General features: G+C 54.3%; 1 long non-coding RNA gene across 3 annotated transcripts; it reads right to left on the bottom strand.

The window, feature by feature from the left end:
• Positions 1–9,174: 9,174 nt before the first annotated feature.
• On the bottom strand, positions 9,175–14,731 carry LOC137219996 (uncharacterized). 3 transcript variants are annotated; one of them, XR_010941396.1, is made up of 7 exons: positions 14,609–14,731; positions 12,062–12,184; positions 11,786–11,896; positions 11,494–11,625; positions 10,921–11,054; positions 10,317–10,447; positions 9,177–9,883 (listed from the first exon to the last, which is right to left on the bottom strand). It is a non-coding gene; the product is annotated as an uncharacterized lncRNA (long non-coding RNA). The 3 variants fall into 3 exon arrangements; XR_010941397.1 differs by lacking the exon at positions 14,609–14,731 and adding an exon at positions 13,221–13,399 and having other exon boundaries at positions 9,175–9,883; positions 11,494–11,896; XR_010941395.1 differs by having other exon boundaries at positions 9,176–9,883; positions 11,494–11,896.
• Between the last annotated feature and the right edge of the window lie 1,606 nt (positions 14,732–16,337).

Below are 16,337 nucleotides of genomic sequence, written 5' to 3'. Positions count from 1 at the left end.
AGATGAGAAGGGTGAGGCGGCATCAGTCAGCTGCAAACTAAACAGAGGGACACTTCCTGCAGAGGGGCAGCACGGGCAATGCGCCGTTGTAAGTATGCAGGCCTGAGAGGAGGCCACCGTGGGCAGGATGATTGAGAATGAAAGGAAGGAGCTGCAGGACGAGGCCGCAGAGATCACGCTCCACCCTGCCCAGGGGATGCCCTGCCCTGCGGACTAGCACACCCAGAGAGAGCGTACCAGTGCACAGCCAGATGAGAAGCCTGCTCGAGAATGCAAGCCAACGCTGCTTCTTTCACCAAGAAAGTCTTGCCTGGTAAACTAAACAGCGTATCCATAGAGCGGACACGTGATTTACATTCTGAAGCAGGCGCCCCGCCTTACGGAACGGCGACGGTTCTCAGGGGGGCCGGGCGGGAGCCGCTCCGCGCGTCTGTGCCAGGGACCCACCCGCCTGTGGGACCTCCGGCCGCCCCGCAGGAAGCTACGACGCCCAGTCCCACGGCTACCTGTGCAGCGAGGTGTACTCCGCGGACGCGTGCCACACACACTTCAAGTGGGAGGGCGGCCTGAGTGGCAAGGCGAGAGGCCGGCCTGCCGTGGCAGACCAAGAAGGCGCTCTTCGGCCTGGGCCTAGGTGCTTGCGCCGCACCCCTGGGCCTACCGGGCTCTGAGGGCCCTGCCCTGGACCCCCTGCCCCCCTGCCCTTGGTTCAGTCACAGCAGAGGTGGCCACACCCACACCCTCTGTGACCTCGGCGTTCCACCCTCCTGCAGCCCCGCCCGCCCCCCTCCGCCGGTTGCCCTGGGCTACGGAAGCTGCATCCTGGGGCCAGGGGGTTCCCAGGAGGCCAAGGGAAGACACGATGGCCTTCAATGAGTCCCAGAGGCCTTACGTGGCCTTGTGTGGTTGGGCTCACCTCTTACCTTCCAGTGAACTCTGCGAGAAGACGGGGACCTGCAGCCTCACAGTTGGGCTCCACGGTAAGGTGTGCGGGACAGACCTCAAACTGACCCACGGCATGGAGCAACACCCGCCATCGAGAGGTCTACAAGACAGCCGCTGCAGCTAGCCCACAGGTCCGAGAAAACTAGATTCTTCTTTACGTAAGTGAGTTTTGGGGAGGTTTGTTGCAAAGCATTATCACAGCAAGAGCCGACTAATACAACATTTCTCCAAATCACTGCCATGTCCACGGCTGCCACCGAGCCTACGTGTAAGGCAACTGTGTCCTCGAACTTTGAGAACTCCTGAATTCTCGGTGCCTCTCCAACACAATGTACGTGGCTAAGGTGTCCCCAGATAACTTCACTAACGTACCACCGAGACCGCCCTAAGCTTTTATTAAACGCAAAGCAACGCTCTTTCTATTCGTTTTCTGTTTCTACGTAGGTAAAATGCTTTCCGACAATCTAAAAGGATGGAAAATTGGCACAAAACACTCTGTGGATAGTTGTTTTTCACAAAGGAAAATCACAAACGAAACAGGCATTTCACCGGGTGTAGAGCACTAACGCCCCCTAGTGCCTCTAAATGCCAAGTGAACAGAGGCACTTAATTAAATATCGAATCCCAGCTCTCTCCGCTTGAGAGGGAGAGCAAGCCATTCTCAAGTGGAGGAGGGATGTTTTCAGCAGCTATCTGCAACATTCTGTGGACCTGGCCACTGTGTAGCTACAAAGAAACCTTTTGTCTGAAGAAACTAACTAAAGAAACTTGAAAGTGGAAAAAGCGAGAAAGAATAAGACAATACCCTTATCTTGGTGACTCATTCACTTATTCGTCCACTTACCAAAGCAAATATCCACTACGTGTAGAGAGTACTGTGCTGAAAACCGCACAGAACACGGAGACGTACCCCCACTCGCGGGGAGGTTAGATACCAGAGAGGGAGACAAGATGTAGATTACCTTACGGCAGTTCCGCACATGTCTTGTTAAACTGTTTACAGCTTCAGGGGAGAGAAGGGATCCACAAATCGCTTGGATTCTCAGTGAAGGCTTCGCAGAGAAGGAGGTGCAAAATAGGTGGACTGGAAGAAACAAAAAAATCAACCTCGTGGGTAGATATGAAACGGAGCAGAGGTGCACAGATATTTAGACCCCGTTCTTCCTTGAAACGTCTAGAAAGTGAAACTGAAGCCAGATTACGGAGGGCCTTGAGTGTCAGTCTTAGGAGCTTGGCCGTATGGGGATGACAGCGGGTGCCACGGACGGCTCGGAAGAGGGCAAGGGCATAACCCAAGAGCCCTGGGAGGCGTGGGAGAGGTCGCAGCGAGGGAGGTAGAAAGGCATGCGATTCTCCGAAGCAGTCACCGTAACCCAGGTGTAAACTCATAAATGGTAGACGCGGAGTAAGGGCGACACAGATGGCAGGGAGGAGTACGAGGGACACTAGAAAGGAAAACGGTCAGGGCTTCACCAGGGATTGGGTGCATTCCTTTCTCTCCTCTAACAGAGGTTATCAGTAACCGGGCTAGTCGCTGGGAATCAAGAGTAAGCAAAACAGGCGTGATCTCTTCTTCCTCACGGACCACGGGGTAAACTTACCTACCTGAAACTGGATGTGAAAGGCGACGACGGCCATAAGCGAGAGGTGCGTGGTGTCACGTGAGCTACGGTAGGGGGACGTGATGAGTTGAGTAGGTAAGGGGACGCTTTCTTGACCAAGTGACACCTGAGAAGAGATGAGAAGGGTGAGGCGGCATCAGTCAGCTGCAAACTAAACAGAGGGACACTTCCTGCAGAGGGGCAGCACGGGCAATGCGCCGTTGTAAGTATGCAGGCCTGAGAGGAGGCCACCGTGGGCAGGATGATTGAGAATGAAAGGAAGGAGCTGCAGGACGAGGCCGCAGAGATCACGCTCCACCCTGCCCAGGGGATGCCCTGCCCTGCGGACTAGCACACCCAGAGAGAGCGTACCAGTGCACAGCCAGATGAGAAGCCTGCTCGAGAATGCAAGCCAACGCTGCTTCTTTCACCAAGAAAGTCTTGCCTGGTAAACTAAACAGCGTATCCATAGAGCGGACACGTGATTTACATTCTGAAGCAGGCGCCCCGCCTTACGGAACGGCGACGGTTCTCAGGGGGGCCGGGCGGGAGCCGCTCCGCGCGTCTGTGCCAGGGACCCACCCGCCTGCGGGACCTCCGGCCGCCCCGCAGGAAGCTACGACGCCCAGTCCCACGGCTACCTGTGCAGCGAGGTGTACTCCACGGACGCGTGCCACACACACTTCAAGTGGGAGGGCGGCCTGAGTGGCAAGGCGAGAGGCCGGCCTGCCGCGGCAGACCAAGAAGGCGCTCTTCGGCCTGGGCCTAGGTGCTTGCGCCGCCCCCCTGGGCCTACCGGGCTCTGAGGGCCCTGCCCTGGACCCCCTGCCCCCCTGCCCTTGGTTCAGTCACAGCAGAGGTGGCCACACCCACACCCTCTGTGACCTCGGCGTTCCACCCTCCTGCAGCCCCGCCCGCCCCCCTCCGTCGGTTGCCCTGGGCTACGGAAGCTGCATCCTGGGGCCAGGGGGTTCCCAGGAGGCCAAGGGAAGACACGATGGCCTTCAATGAGTCCCAGAGGCCTTACGTGGCCTTGTGTGGTTGGGCTCACCTCTTACCTTCCAGTGAACTCTGCGAGAAGACGGGGACCTGCAGCCTCACAGTTGGGCTCCACGGTAAGGTGTGCGGGACAGACCTCAAACTGACCCACGGCATGGACCAACACCCGCCATCGAGAGGTCTACAAGAGAGCCGCTGCAGCTAGCCCACAGGTCCGAGAAAACTAGATTCTTCTTTACGTAAGTGAGTTTTGGGGAGGTTTGTTGCAAAGCATTATCACAGCAAGAGCCGACTAATACAACATTCTCCAAATCACTGCCATGTCCACGGCTGCCACCGAGCCTACGTGTAAGGCAACTGTGTCCTCGAACTTTGAGAACTCCTGAATTCTCGGTGCCTCTCCAACACAATGTACGTGGCTAAGGTGTCCCCAGATAACTTCACTAACGTACCACCGAGACCGCCCTAAGCTTTTATTAAACGCAAAGCAACGCTCTTTCTATTCGTTTTCTGTTTCTACGTAGGTAAAATGCTCTCCGACAATCTAAAAGGATGGAAAATTGGCACAAAACACTCTGTGGATAGTTGTTTTTCACAAAGGAAAATCACAAACGAAACAGGCATTTCACCGGGTGTAGAGCACTAACGCCCCCTAGTGCCTCTAAATGCCAAGTGGACAGAGGCACTTAATTAAATATCGAATCCCAGCTCTCTCCGCTTGAGAGGGAGAGCAAGCCATTCTCAAGTGGAGGAGGGATGTTTTCAGCAGCTATCTGCAACATTCTGTGGACCTGGCCACTGTGTAGCTACAAAGAAACCTTTTGTCTGAGGAAACTAACTAAAGAAACTTGAAAGTGGAAAAAGCGAGAAAGAATGAGACAATACCCTTATCTTGGTGACTCATTCACTTATTCGTCCACTTACCAAAGCAAATATCCACTACGTGTAGAGAGTACCGTGCTGAAAACCGCACAGAACACGGAGACGTACCCCCATTCACAGGGAGGTTAGATACCAGAGAGGGAGACAAGATGTAGATTACCTTACGGCAGTTCCGCACATGTCTTGTTAAACTGTTTACAGCTTCAGGGGAGAGAAGGGATCCACAAATCGCTTGGATTCTCAGTGAAGTCTTCCCAGAGAAGGAGGTGCAAAATAGGTGGAGTGGAAGAAACAAAAAAATTAACCTCGTGGGTAGATATGAAACGGAGCAGAAGTGCACAGATATTTAGACCCCATTCTTCCTTGAAACGTCTAGAAAGTGAAACTGAAGCCAAATTACGGAGGGCCTTGAGTGTCAGTCTTAGGAGCTTGGCCGTATGGGGTTGACAGCGGGTGCCACGGACGGCTCGGAAGAGGGCAAGGGCATAACCCAAGAGCCCTGGGAGGCGTAGGAGAGGTCGCAGCGAGGGAGGTAGAAAGGCATGCGATTCTCCGAAGCAGTCACCGTAACCCAGGTGTAAACTCATAAACGGTAGACGCGGAGTAAGGGCGACACAGATGGCAGGGAGGAGTACGAGGGACACTAGAAAGGAAAACGGTCAGGGCTTCACCAGGGATTGGGTGCATTCCTTTCTCCCTCTAACAGAGGTTATCAGTAACCGGGCTAGTCGCTGGGAATCAAGAGTAAGCAAAACAGGCGTGATCTCTTCTTCCTCACGGACCACGGGGTACACTTACCTACCTGAAACTGGATGCGAAAGGCGACGACGGCCATAAGCGAGAGGTGCGTGGTGTCACGTGAGCTACGGTAGGGGGACGTGATGAGTTGAGTAGGTAAGGGGACGCTTTCTTGACCAAGTGACACCTGAGAAGAGATGAGAAGGGTGAGGCGGCATCAGTCAGCTGCAAACTAAACAGAGGGACACTTCCTGCAGAGGGGCAGCACGGGCAATGCGCCGTTGTAAGTATGCAGGCCTGAGAGGAGGCCACCGTGGGCAGGATGATTGAGAATGAAGGGAAGGAGCTGCAGGACGAGGCCGCAGAGATCACGCTCCACCCTGCCCAGGGGATGCCCTGCCCTGCGGACTAATACACCCAGAGAGAGAGTACCAGTGCACAGCCAGATGAGAAGCCTGCTCGAGAATGCAAGCCAACGCTGCTCCTTTCACCAAGAAAGTCTTGCCTGGTAAACTAAACAGCGTATCCATAGAGCGGACACGTGATTTACATTCTGAAGCAGGCGCCCCGCCTTACGGAACGGCGACGGTTCTCAGGGGGGCCGGGCGGGAGCCGCTCCGCGCGTCTGTGCCAGGGACCCACCCGCCTGCGGGACCTCCGGCCGCCCCGCAGGAAGCTACGACGCCCAGTCCCACGGCTACCTGTGCAGCGAGGTGTACTCCGCGGACGCGTGCCACACACACTTCAAGTGGGAGGGCGGCCTGAGTGGCAAGGCGAGAGGCCGGCCTGCCGCGGCAGACCAAGAAGGCGCTCTTCGGCCTGGGCCTAGGTGCTTGCGCCGCCCCCCTGGGCCTACCGGGCTCTGAGGGCCCTGCCCTGGACCCCCTGCCCCCCTGCCCTTGGTTCAGTCACAGCAGAGGTGGCCACACCCACACCCTCTGTGACCTCGGCGTTCCACCCTCCTGCAGCCCCGCCCGCCCCCCTCCGTCGGTTGCCCTGGGCTACGGAAGCTGCATCCTGGGGCCAGGGGGTTCCCAGGAGGCCAAGGGAAGACACGATGGCCTTCAATGAGTCCCAGAGGCCTTACGTGGCCTTGTGTGGTTGGGCTCACCTCTTACCTTCCAGTGAACTCTGCGAGAAGACGGGGACCTGCAGCCTCACAGTTGGGCTCCACGGTAAGGTGTGCGGGACAGACCTCAAACTGACCCACGGCATGGAGCAACACCCGCCATCGAGAGGTCTACAAGACAGCCGCTGCAGCTAGCCCACAGGTCCGAGGAAACTAGATTCTTCTTTACGTAAGTGAGTTTTGGGGAGATTTGTTGCAAAGCATTATCACAGCAAGAGCCGACTAATACAACATTCTCCAAATCACTGCCATGTCCACGGCTGCCACGGAGCCTACGTGTAAGGCAACTGTGTCCTCGAACTTTGAGAACTCCTGAATTCTCGGTGCCTCTCCAACACAATGTACGTGGCTAAGGTGTCCCCAGATAACTTCACTAACGTACCACCGAGACCGCCCTAAGCTTTTATTAAACGCAAAGCAACGCTCTTTCTATTCGTTTTCTGTTTCTACGTAGGTAAAATGCTCTCCGACAATCTAAAAGGATGGAAAATTGGCACAAAACACTCTGTGGATAGTTGTTTTCCACAAAGGAAAATCACAAACGAAACAGGCATTTCACCGGGTGTAGAGCACTAACGCCCCCTAGTGCCTCTAAATGCCAAGTGGACAGAGGCACTTAATTAAATATCGAATCCCAGCTCTCTCCGCTTGAGAGGGAGAGCAAGCCATTCCCAAGTGGAGGAGGGATGTTTCCAGCAGCTATCTGCAACATTCTGTGGACCTGGCCACTGTGTAGCTACAAAGAAACCTTTTGTCTGAGGAAACTAACTAAAGAAACTTGAAAGTGGAAAACGCGAGAAAGAATGAGACAATACCCTTATCTTGGTGACTCATTCACTTATTCGTCCACTTACCAAAGCAAATATCCACTACGTGTAGAGAGTACCGTGCTGAAAACCGCACAGAACACGGAGACGTACCCCCATTCGCAGGGAGGTTAGATACCAGAGAGGGAGACAAGATGTAGATTACCTTACGGCAGTTCCGCACATGTCTTGTTAAACTGTTTACAGCTTCAGGGGAGAGAAGGGATCCACAAATCGCTTGGATTCTCAGTGAAGTCTTCGCAGAGAAGGAGGTGCAAAATAGGTGGACTGGAAGAAACGAAAAAATTAACCTCGTGGGTAGATATGAAACGGAGCAGAGGTGCACAGATATTTAGACCCCGTTCTTCCTTGAAACGTCTAGAAAGTGAAACTGAAGCCAAATTACGGAGGGCCTTGAGTGTCAGTCTTAGGAGCTTGGCCGTATGGGGTTGACAGCGGGTGCCACGGACGGCTCGGAAGAGGGCAAGGGCATAACCCAAGAGCCCTGGGAGGCGTAGGAGAGGTCGCAGCGAGGGAGGTAGAAAGGCATGCGATTCTCCGAAGCAGTCACCATAACCCAGGTGTAAACTCATAAACGGTAGACGCGGAGAAAGGGCGACACAGATGGCAGGGAGGAGTACGAGGGACACTAGAAAGGAAAACGGTCAGGGCTTCACCAGGGATTGGGTGCATTCCTTTCTCCCTCTAACAGAGGTTATCAGTAACCGGGCTAGTCGCTGGGAATCAAGAGTAAGCAAAACAGGCGTGATCTCTTCTTCCTCACGGACCACGGGGTAAACTTACCTACCTGAAACTGGATGTGAAAGGCGACGACGGCCATAAGCGAGAGGTGCGTGGTGTCACGTGAGCTACGGTAGGGGGACGTGATGAGTTGAGTAGGTAAGGGGACGCTTTCTTGACCAAGTGACACCTGAGAAGAGATGAGAAGGGTGAGGCGGCATCAGTCAGCTGCAAACTAAACAGAGGGACACTTCCTGCAGAGGGGCAGCACGGGCAATGCGCCGTTGTAAGTATGCAGGCCTGAGAGGAGGCCACCGTGGGCTGGAAGATTGAGAATGAAAGGAAGGAGGGGCAAGACGAGGCTGCAGAAATCATGCTCCACCCTGCCCAGGGGATGCCCTGCCCTGCGGACTAGCGCACCCAGAGTGCCAGTGCACAGCCAGAAGAGAAGCCTGCTCTAGAATGCAAGTCAACGCTGCTTCTTTCACCAAGAAAGTATTGCCTGTTAAACTAAACAGCATATCTAGTGGACATATCATTTACATTCTGAAACAAGCTCCTTAACTTACGGAACGGCAACAGTTCTCAGGGGGTCGGTCAGGAGCCTCCCCGCGTGTGTCCCAGGGACCCACCTGCCTGCGACCTTCAGCTGCCTGGCAGGAAGCTAAGCGCCGACTCCTATGGCTATCTGTGCAGCGAGGTGTATTCCGCAGACACGTTCCGCACACACTTCAAGTCGGAGGGCGGACTCAGTGGCAAGGTGAGAGGCCGGCCTGCCGTGCAGACCAAGAAGGCGCTCTTTGTCCTGGGCCGAGATGCTCGTGCCACCTCCCTGGGCCTGCCGGGCTCTGAGGGCCCTGCCTGGACCCCCTGCTCCCCTGCACTTGGTTCAGTCACAGCAGAGGTGGCCACACCCACACCCTCTGTGAGGTCAGTGTTCCACCCTCCTGCAGCCCCGCCCCCTCTCCGCAGGTTGCCATGAACTACAGAAGCTGCATCCTGAGGCCAGGGGGTTCCGAGGATGCCAAGGGAAGACACGATGGCCTTAAATGAGTCGCAGAGGCCTTAAGTGGGCTTGTGTGGTTGGGCTCACCTCTTATGTTTCAGTGAACTTTGTGAGAAGACAGGGCCTGGGAGCTGCATCCTCACAGTTGGGCTCCACAGTAAGATGTGTGCGACACACCTCAAACTGACCCAAAACATGGAGCAATACCAGCCATTTAGAGGTCTAAAAGAGAGCCGCTGCAGCTAGCCCACAGGTCCAAGAAAAATAAATTCTTATTTATGTAACTGAGTTTTGGGGAGATTTGTTCCAAAGCATTATCACAGCAAGAGCTGACTAATAGAACATCCTCCAAATCACTGCTATGTACATGGCTGCCACCATGCCTACATATAAGGCAATTGTGTCCTCAAACTTTGAGAACTCCTGAATTCTCGGTGCCTCTCCAACACAATGTACATGGCTAAACTTTCCCCAAATAACTTCACTAATGTACCACAAAGATCTCCCTAAACTTTTATTAAATGTAATGCAAAGTTCTTTCTATTCATTTTTTGTTTCTACGTAGTTAAAATGATTTTTATCAATCTAAAAGGATGGAAAATTGGAACAAAACATTTTGTGGATAGTTGTTATCCACAAAGGAAAATCACAAACAAAACAGGCATTACACTGAGTGTAGAGCACTAATGCCCTTGGTGTCTGTAAATGCCAAGTGAACAAAGGTTTGATCGCAGAAAGACTGAACGAACAGTGAGTCCTGTGCCCAGATGCTCAGCTGGCGCCCCGTACGTGGGGAAGTCACTGGGGCTTCCAGAGCCTCCACGGAGACTGGCAGCAGCCCCAGGTCCTCACAGTGAACAGCATCATGGGCCCCAAAGCCTCCCCTCTGGATCTAGCTGTTCTTGACGTTTCTCCTCAGTGGGGTGAGACCCTATATGCCCTTCTGTGTCTGACTTGTCTCGCCGACCATCGTGTCCTCAGGGTGCATCCACGTGGCATCAAGTGTCAGGGGTTCACCTCTTTGCATGCAGAAGGACTGAGAAAAGAAGAAAGAAAAGAGAGGAACGTTGCGCGCAAGTCTGGTGACAACTGGTGATGAGAACCCGAGGGAAGGCACTGTGACCGGGGGCGCCGGGCCCTGTGAGGCCCTGGGGTTGCTGCCAGTCTCCTTGGAGGCTCACCAACTCCCAGTCACTACCCCAAGTGGGGGGCCGCCAAATGGGCGTCTTTGCCAGGGACCCACTGCTCGTTCAGTCTTCCTGTGGCCAGCCCTTCGTCCTGAGAGCGATGCTCTCACAGGCCGCACGGGAGCGCGGGCAACAGTTTACTAAGCTGTGAAGCCATCACAACTGCCATTTGTTCGACCATTTCCGTCACCCCGAAAATGTCCCTCACGCCCTTGGCTATTAATCCGTCTCCTCGGCAGCCCCTGACAACCAGGGACTTACTTTCTGCCTCTGTGGATCTACCTTTTCTGGACGTTTCTCCTCAGTGTGGTCAGACCCTGTGTGTCCTTCTGTGTCTGACTTGTCTCGCCGACCATCGTGTCCTCAGGGTGCATCCAGGTGGCAGCGAGTGTCAGGGGTTCACCCTTTTCATGCTGAGGAACAGAAAAAAGATAAAAGAAAAGAATGGAACATTGCATGTAAGTCTGGTGACAGCTGGTGATGAGAACCAGAGGGAAGGCTCTGGGGCAGGGGGCGCCGTGCCCTGTGAGGCCCTGGGGCTGCTGCGAGTCTCTGAGGAGGCTCAGCAACTCCCAGTCACTACCCCAAGTGGGGAGCCATCAACTGAGAGTCTGGGCCCAGGACCCACTGCATGTTCAGTCTTCCTGCAGTCAGCCCTTCGTTCTGAGAGCGATGTTCTCACAGGCTACAACGGGAAGCATGGGGACAGTTTACTGAGCTGTGCAGCCCTCCCTACTGCCGTGCTTTGGATCATTTCCATGATCCAAAGCCGTGCTTTGGATCATTTCCATCACCCCCAAAATATCCCTCAGGCCCTTACCAATCACTGCATCCTCTCGCCAGCCCCTGACAACCAGGAACCCACTCTCTGCCTATGTGGATCTACCTGTTCTGGACGTTTCTCCTCAGTGGGGTCACACCCTGTGTGTCCTTCTGTGTCTGACTTCTCTCCCATAGCGTAGAAGTCTCAGGGTGCATCCAAGTGGCAGCGAGTGTCAGGGCTTCACCACTTTGCATGGCCTAGTGACGTAAAGCAGAGAAGATAAAAGAAAAGAACATTGCATGCAAGTCTGTTGACAGCCGGTGATGAGAAACAGAGGGGAGGCTCTGGGGATGGGCGCACCGTGCTCTGTGAGGTCCTGGGGCTGCTGCCAGTCTCCAGGGAGGCTCAGAAAGCCCCAGTGACTTCCCCACGTGGGGGGTGCCAGCTGAGTGTCTGGGCCCAGGAGCCACTGCTCATTCAGTCTTCGTGTGGTCAGCCCTTCTTCCTGAGAGCGATGCTCTCAAAGGCTGCACCGGTGTGTGGGGGACAGTTTACCAAGCTGTGCAGCCATCACTACTGCCATGTTTTGGACCATTTACGTCACCTCAAAAATGTCCCTCACGCCCTTAGCTATCACTCCGCCCCCACGGCAGCCCCTGACAACGAGGGACTTACTCTCTGACTCTGTGGATCTACCTGCTCTGTACGTTTCTCCTCAGTGGAGTCAGACCCTGCATGTCCTTTTGTTTCTGACGGCTCTCGCTGAGCATCATGTCCTCAGGGTGCATACACGTGGCAGCAAGTGTCAGGGCATCACCCCTTTGCGTGCTGAGGGACAGAGAAAAGATAAAAAAAAAGAATGGAACATTGCATGCGAGTCTGGTGACAGCCGGTGATGACAACCAGCGGGAAGGCCCTTGGGCCGGGTGCGCCATGAACTGTGAGGCCCTGGGGGTGCTGCCGGTCTCTGTGGAGGCTCCGCAAGTACCAGTGACTTCCCCATGTGGGCAGCACCAGCTCAGGGTCTGGGTCCAGGACTCACTGCGCATTCAGTCTTCCTGCAGTCAGCCCTTCATCCGGAGAGCGATGCTATTACAGGCTGCAACGGGGAGCATGGGGACAGTTTACTGAGCTGTGCAGCCATCTTTACTGCCGTGCTTTGGATCACTTCTGTCACCCCAAAATGTACCTCACACCCTTAGCTATCACTCCGTCCCCTCGCCAGCCCCTGACAACCAGGAACCCACTGACTATGTGGATCTACCTGTTCTTGAAGTTTCTCATCAGTGGTGTCACATCCTGTGTGTCCTTTTGTGTCTGACTTCTCTCGCTCAGCATCGTGTTCGCAGGGCACATCCACGTGGCAGCGAGTGTCAGTGCTTCACGCCTTTCCATGGCCCAGTGACATAAGGAAAAAAAGAGAAAAGAAAGGAACATTGCATGCAAGTCTGCTGACAGCCGATGATGCCACGGACGGATTGGAAGCGGGCAATGGCAAAACCCAAGAGCCTTGGGACGTGTAAGAGAGGTTGTAGGGTGGAAGATAGAAAGACATGCTATTCTCCGAAGCAATCATCGTAATCCAGGTGTAAAATAATAAATGGTAGACCTGGAGTAATGGCAACACAGATGGAAGGGTGGAGTATGAGAGACACTAGAAAGAAAAACGGTCAGGGCTTCACCATTGATTGGATACATTCATTTCTCCATTTAACACAGGTTATCAGTAACTGTGCTAGTCGCTGGGAACCAAGGGTAAGCAAAACAGTCATGATCCCTTCCTCACGGACCATATGGTAAACACCTATCTAAAACTGGATGTGAAATGTGATGAAGGCTATAAGCGAGAGGTACATGGTGTTATGTGAGCTATGGTAGGGGGATGTGATGAGTTGAGTAGGTAAGGGGATACCTTCTTGACAAAGTGACACCTGAGAAGACATGAGAAGGATGAGGAGGCATCAATCAGTTGCAAACTAAACAGAAGGACATTTCCTGCAGAGGGGCAGCATGGGCAATGTGCTGTTGTAAGTATGTAGGCCTGAAAGGAGGCCACTGTGGGCTGGAAGATTGAGAATGAAAGGAAGGAGGGGCAAGACGAGGCTGCAGATATCATGCTCCATCCTGCCCAGGGGATGCCCTGCCCTGCACACTAGCACACCCAGAGTGCCAGTGCACAGCAAGATGAGCTCTAGAATGCAAGTCAATGCTGCTTCTTTCACCAAGAAAGTCTTGCCTGGTAAACTAAACAGCATATCTAGTGGACATATGATTTACATTCTGAAGCAAGCTCCCCATCTTACGGAACGGCGACGGTTCTCAGGGGGCCGGTCAGGAGCCTCTCCGCGTGTATCCCAGGGACCCACCCGCCTGCGACCTTCGGCCGCCTCGCAGGAAGCTACAACGCCCAGTCCTATGGCTACCTGTGCAGCGAGGTGTACTCCGCGGACGCGTTCCACACACACTTCAAGTAGGAGGGTGGCCTGAGTGGCAAGGTGAGAGGCCGGCCTGCCGCGAAGACCAAGAAGGTGCTCTTTGGTCTGGGCCTAGATGCTTGTGCCGCCCCCCTGGGCATACCGGGCTCTGAGGGCCCTGCCTGGACCCCCTGCCCCCCTGCCCTTGGTTCAGTCACAGCAGAGGTGGCCACACCCACACCCTCTGTGACCTCCGCGTTCCACCCTCCTGCAGCCCCGCCCCCTCTCCACCGGTTGCCATGGACTACAGAAGCTGCATCCTGAGGCCAGGGGGTTCCCAGGATGCCAAGGGAAGACACCATGGCCTTAAATGAGTTGCAGAGGCCTTAAGTGGGCTTGTGTGGTTGGGCTCTACTGTTATGTTTCAGTGAACTTTGTGAGAAGACAGGGACCTGCAGCCTCACAATTGGGCTCCACAGTATGATGTGTGGGACAGACCTCAAACTGACCCACAACATGGAGCAATACCAGCCATCGAGAGGTCTACAAGAGAGCCGCTGCAGCTAGCCCACAGGTCCAAGAAAAATAAATTCTTATTTATGTAACTGAGTTTTGGGGAGATTTGTTCCAAAGCATTACCACAGCAAGAGCTGACTAATACAACATTCTCCAAATCACTGCTATGTCCATGGCTGCCACCATGCCTACATGTAAGGCAACTGTGTCCTCGAACTTTGAGAATTCTTGAATTCTCGGTGCCTCTCCAACACAATGTACGTAGCTAAGGTTTCCCCAGATAACTTCACTAATGTACCACAAAGATCCCCCTAAGCTTTTATTAAATGTAATGCAAAGTTCTTTCTATTCGTTTTCTGTTTCTACGTAGTTAAAATTATTTTCATCAATCTAAAAGGATGGAAAATTGGCACAAAACACTCTGTGGATAGTTGTTTTCCACAAAGGAAAATCACAAACGAAACAGGCATTTCACCGGCTGTAGAGCACTAACGCCCCCTAGTGCCTCTAAATGCCAAGTGAACAGAGGCACTTAATTAAATATCGAATCCCAGCTCTCTCCGCTTGAGAGGGAGAGCAAGCCATTCTCAAGTGGAGGAGGGATGTTTTCAGCAGCTATCTGCAACATTCTGTGGACCTGGCCACTGTGTAGCTGCAAAGAAACCTTTTGTCTGAGGAAACTAACTAAAGAAACTTGAAAGTGGAAAAAGAGAGAAAGAATGAGACAATACCCTTATCTTGGTGGCTCATTCACTTATTCGTTCATTTACCAAATATTCACTACGTGTAGAGTACTGTGCTGAAAACTGCACAGAACACAGAGATGTACCCCCATTCTCAGGGAGGTTAGATACCAGAGAGGAAGATAAGATGTAGATTACCTTACGGCAGTTCCGCATATGTCTTGTTAAACTGTTTACAGCTTCAGGGGAGAGAAGGGATCCACAAATCGCTTGGATTCTCAGTGAAGTCTTCGCAGAGAAGGAGGTGCAAAATAGATGGACTGGAAGAAACAAAAAAATTAACCTCGTGGGTAGATATGAAACGGAGCAGAGGTGCACAGATATTTAGACCCCGCTCTTCCTTGAAACGTCTAGAAAGTGAAACTGAAGCCAGATTACGGAGGGCCTTGAGTGTCAGTCTTAGGAGCTTGGCCGTATGGGGATGACAGCGGGTGCCACGGACGGCTCGGAAGAGGGCAAGGGCATAACCCAAGAGCCCTGGGAGGCGTGGGAGAGGTCGCAGCGAGGGAGGTAGAAAGGCATGCGATTCTCCGAAGCAGTCACCGTAACCCAGGTGTAAACTCATAAACGGTAGACGCGGAGTAAGGGCGACACAGATGGCAGGGAGGAGTACGAGGGACACTAGAAAGGAAAACGGTCAGGGCTTCACCAGGGATTGGGTGCATTCCTTTCTCTCCTCTAACAGAGGTTATCAGTAACCAGGCTAGTCGCTGGGAATCAAGAGTAAGCAAAACAGGCGTGATCTCTTCTTCCTCACGGACCACGGGGTAAACTTACCTACCTGAAACTGGATGTGAAAGGCGACGACGGCCATAAGCGAGAGGTGCGTGGTGTCACGTGAGCTACGGTAGGGGGACGTGATGAGTTGAGTAGGTAAGGGGACGCTTTCTTGACCAAGTGACACCTGAGAAGAGATGAGAAGGGTGAGGCAGCATCAGTCAGCTGCAAACTAAACAGAGGGACACTTCCTGCAGAGGGGCAGCACGGGCAATGCGCCGTTGTAAGTATGCAGGCCTGAGAGGAGGCCACCGTGGGCAGGATGATTGAGAATGAAAGGAAGGAGCTGCAGGACGAGGCCGCAGAGATCACGCTCCACCCTGCCCAGGGGATGCCCTGCCCTGCGGACTAGCACACCCAGAGAGAGCGTACCAGTGCACAGCCAGATGAGAAGCCTGCTCGAGAATGCAAGCCAACGCTGCTTCTTTCACCAAGAAAGTCTTGCCTGGTAAACTAAACAGCGTATCCATAGAGCGGACACGTGATTTACATTCTGAAGCAGGCGCCCCGCCTTACGGAACGGCGACGGTTCTCAGGGGGGCCGGGCGGGAGCCGCTCCGCGCATCTGTGCCAGGGACCCACCCGCCTGCGGGACCTCCGGCCGCCCCGCAGGAAGCTACGACGCCCAGTCCCACGGCTACCTGTGCAGCGAGGTGTACTCCGCGGACGCGTGCCACACACACTTCAAGTGGGAGGGCGGCCTGAGTGGCAAGGCGAGAGGCCGGCCTGCCGTGGCAGACCAAGAAGGCGCTCTTCGGCCTGGGCCTAGGTGCTTGCGCCGCCCCCCTGGGCCTACCGGGCTCTGAGGGCCCTGCCCTGGACCCCCTGCCCCCCTGCCCTTGGTTCAGTCACAGCAGAGGTGGCCACACCCACACCCTCTGTGACCTCGGCGTTCCACCCTCCTGCAGCCCCGCCCGCCCCCCTCCGCCGGTTGCCCTGGGCTACGGAAGCTGCATCCTGGGGCCAGGGGGTTCCCAGGAGGCCAAGGGAAGACACGATGGCCTTCAATGAGTCCCAGAGGCCTTACGTGGCCTTGTGTGGTTGGGCTCACCTCTTACCTTCCAGTGAACTCTGCGAGAAGACGGGGACC

The sequence above is a fragment of the Pseudorca crassidens genome, chromosome 2 (genome assembly GCF_039906515.1).
Source record: "Pseudorca crassidens isolate mPseCra1 chromosome 2, mPseCra1.hap1, whole genome shotgun sequence".
NCBI lineage: Eukaryota > Metazoa > Chordata > Mammalia > Artiodactyla > Delphinidae > Pseudorca > Pseudorca crassidens.
This window is presented reverse-complemented; position numbering and strand designations above follow the sequence as displayed.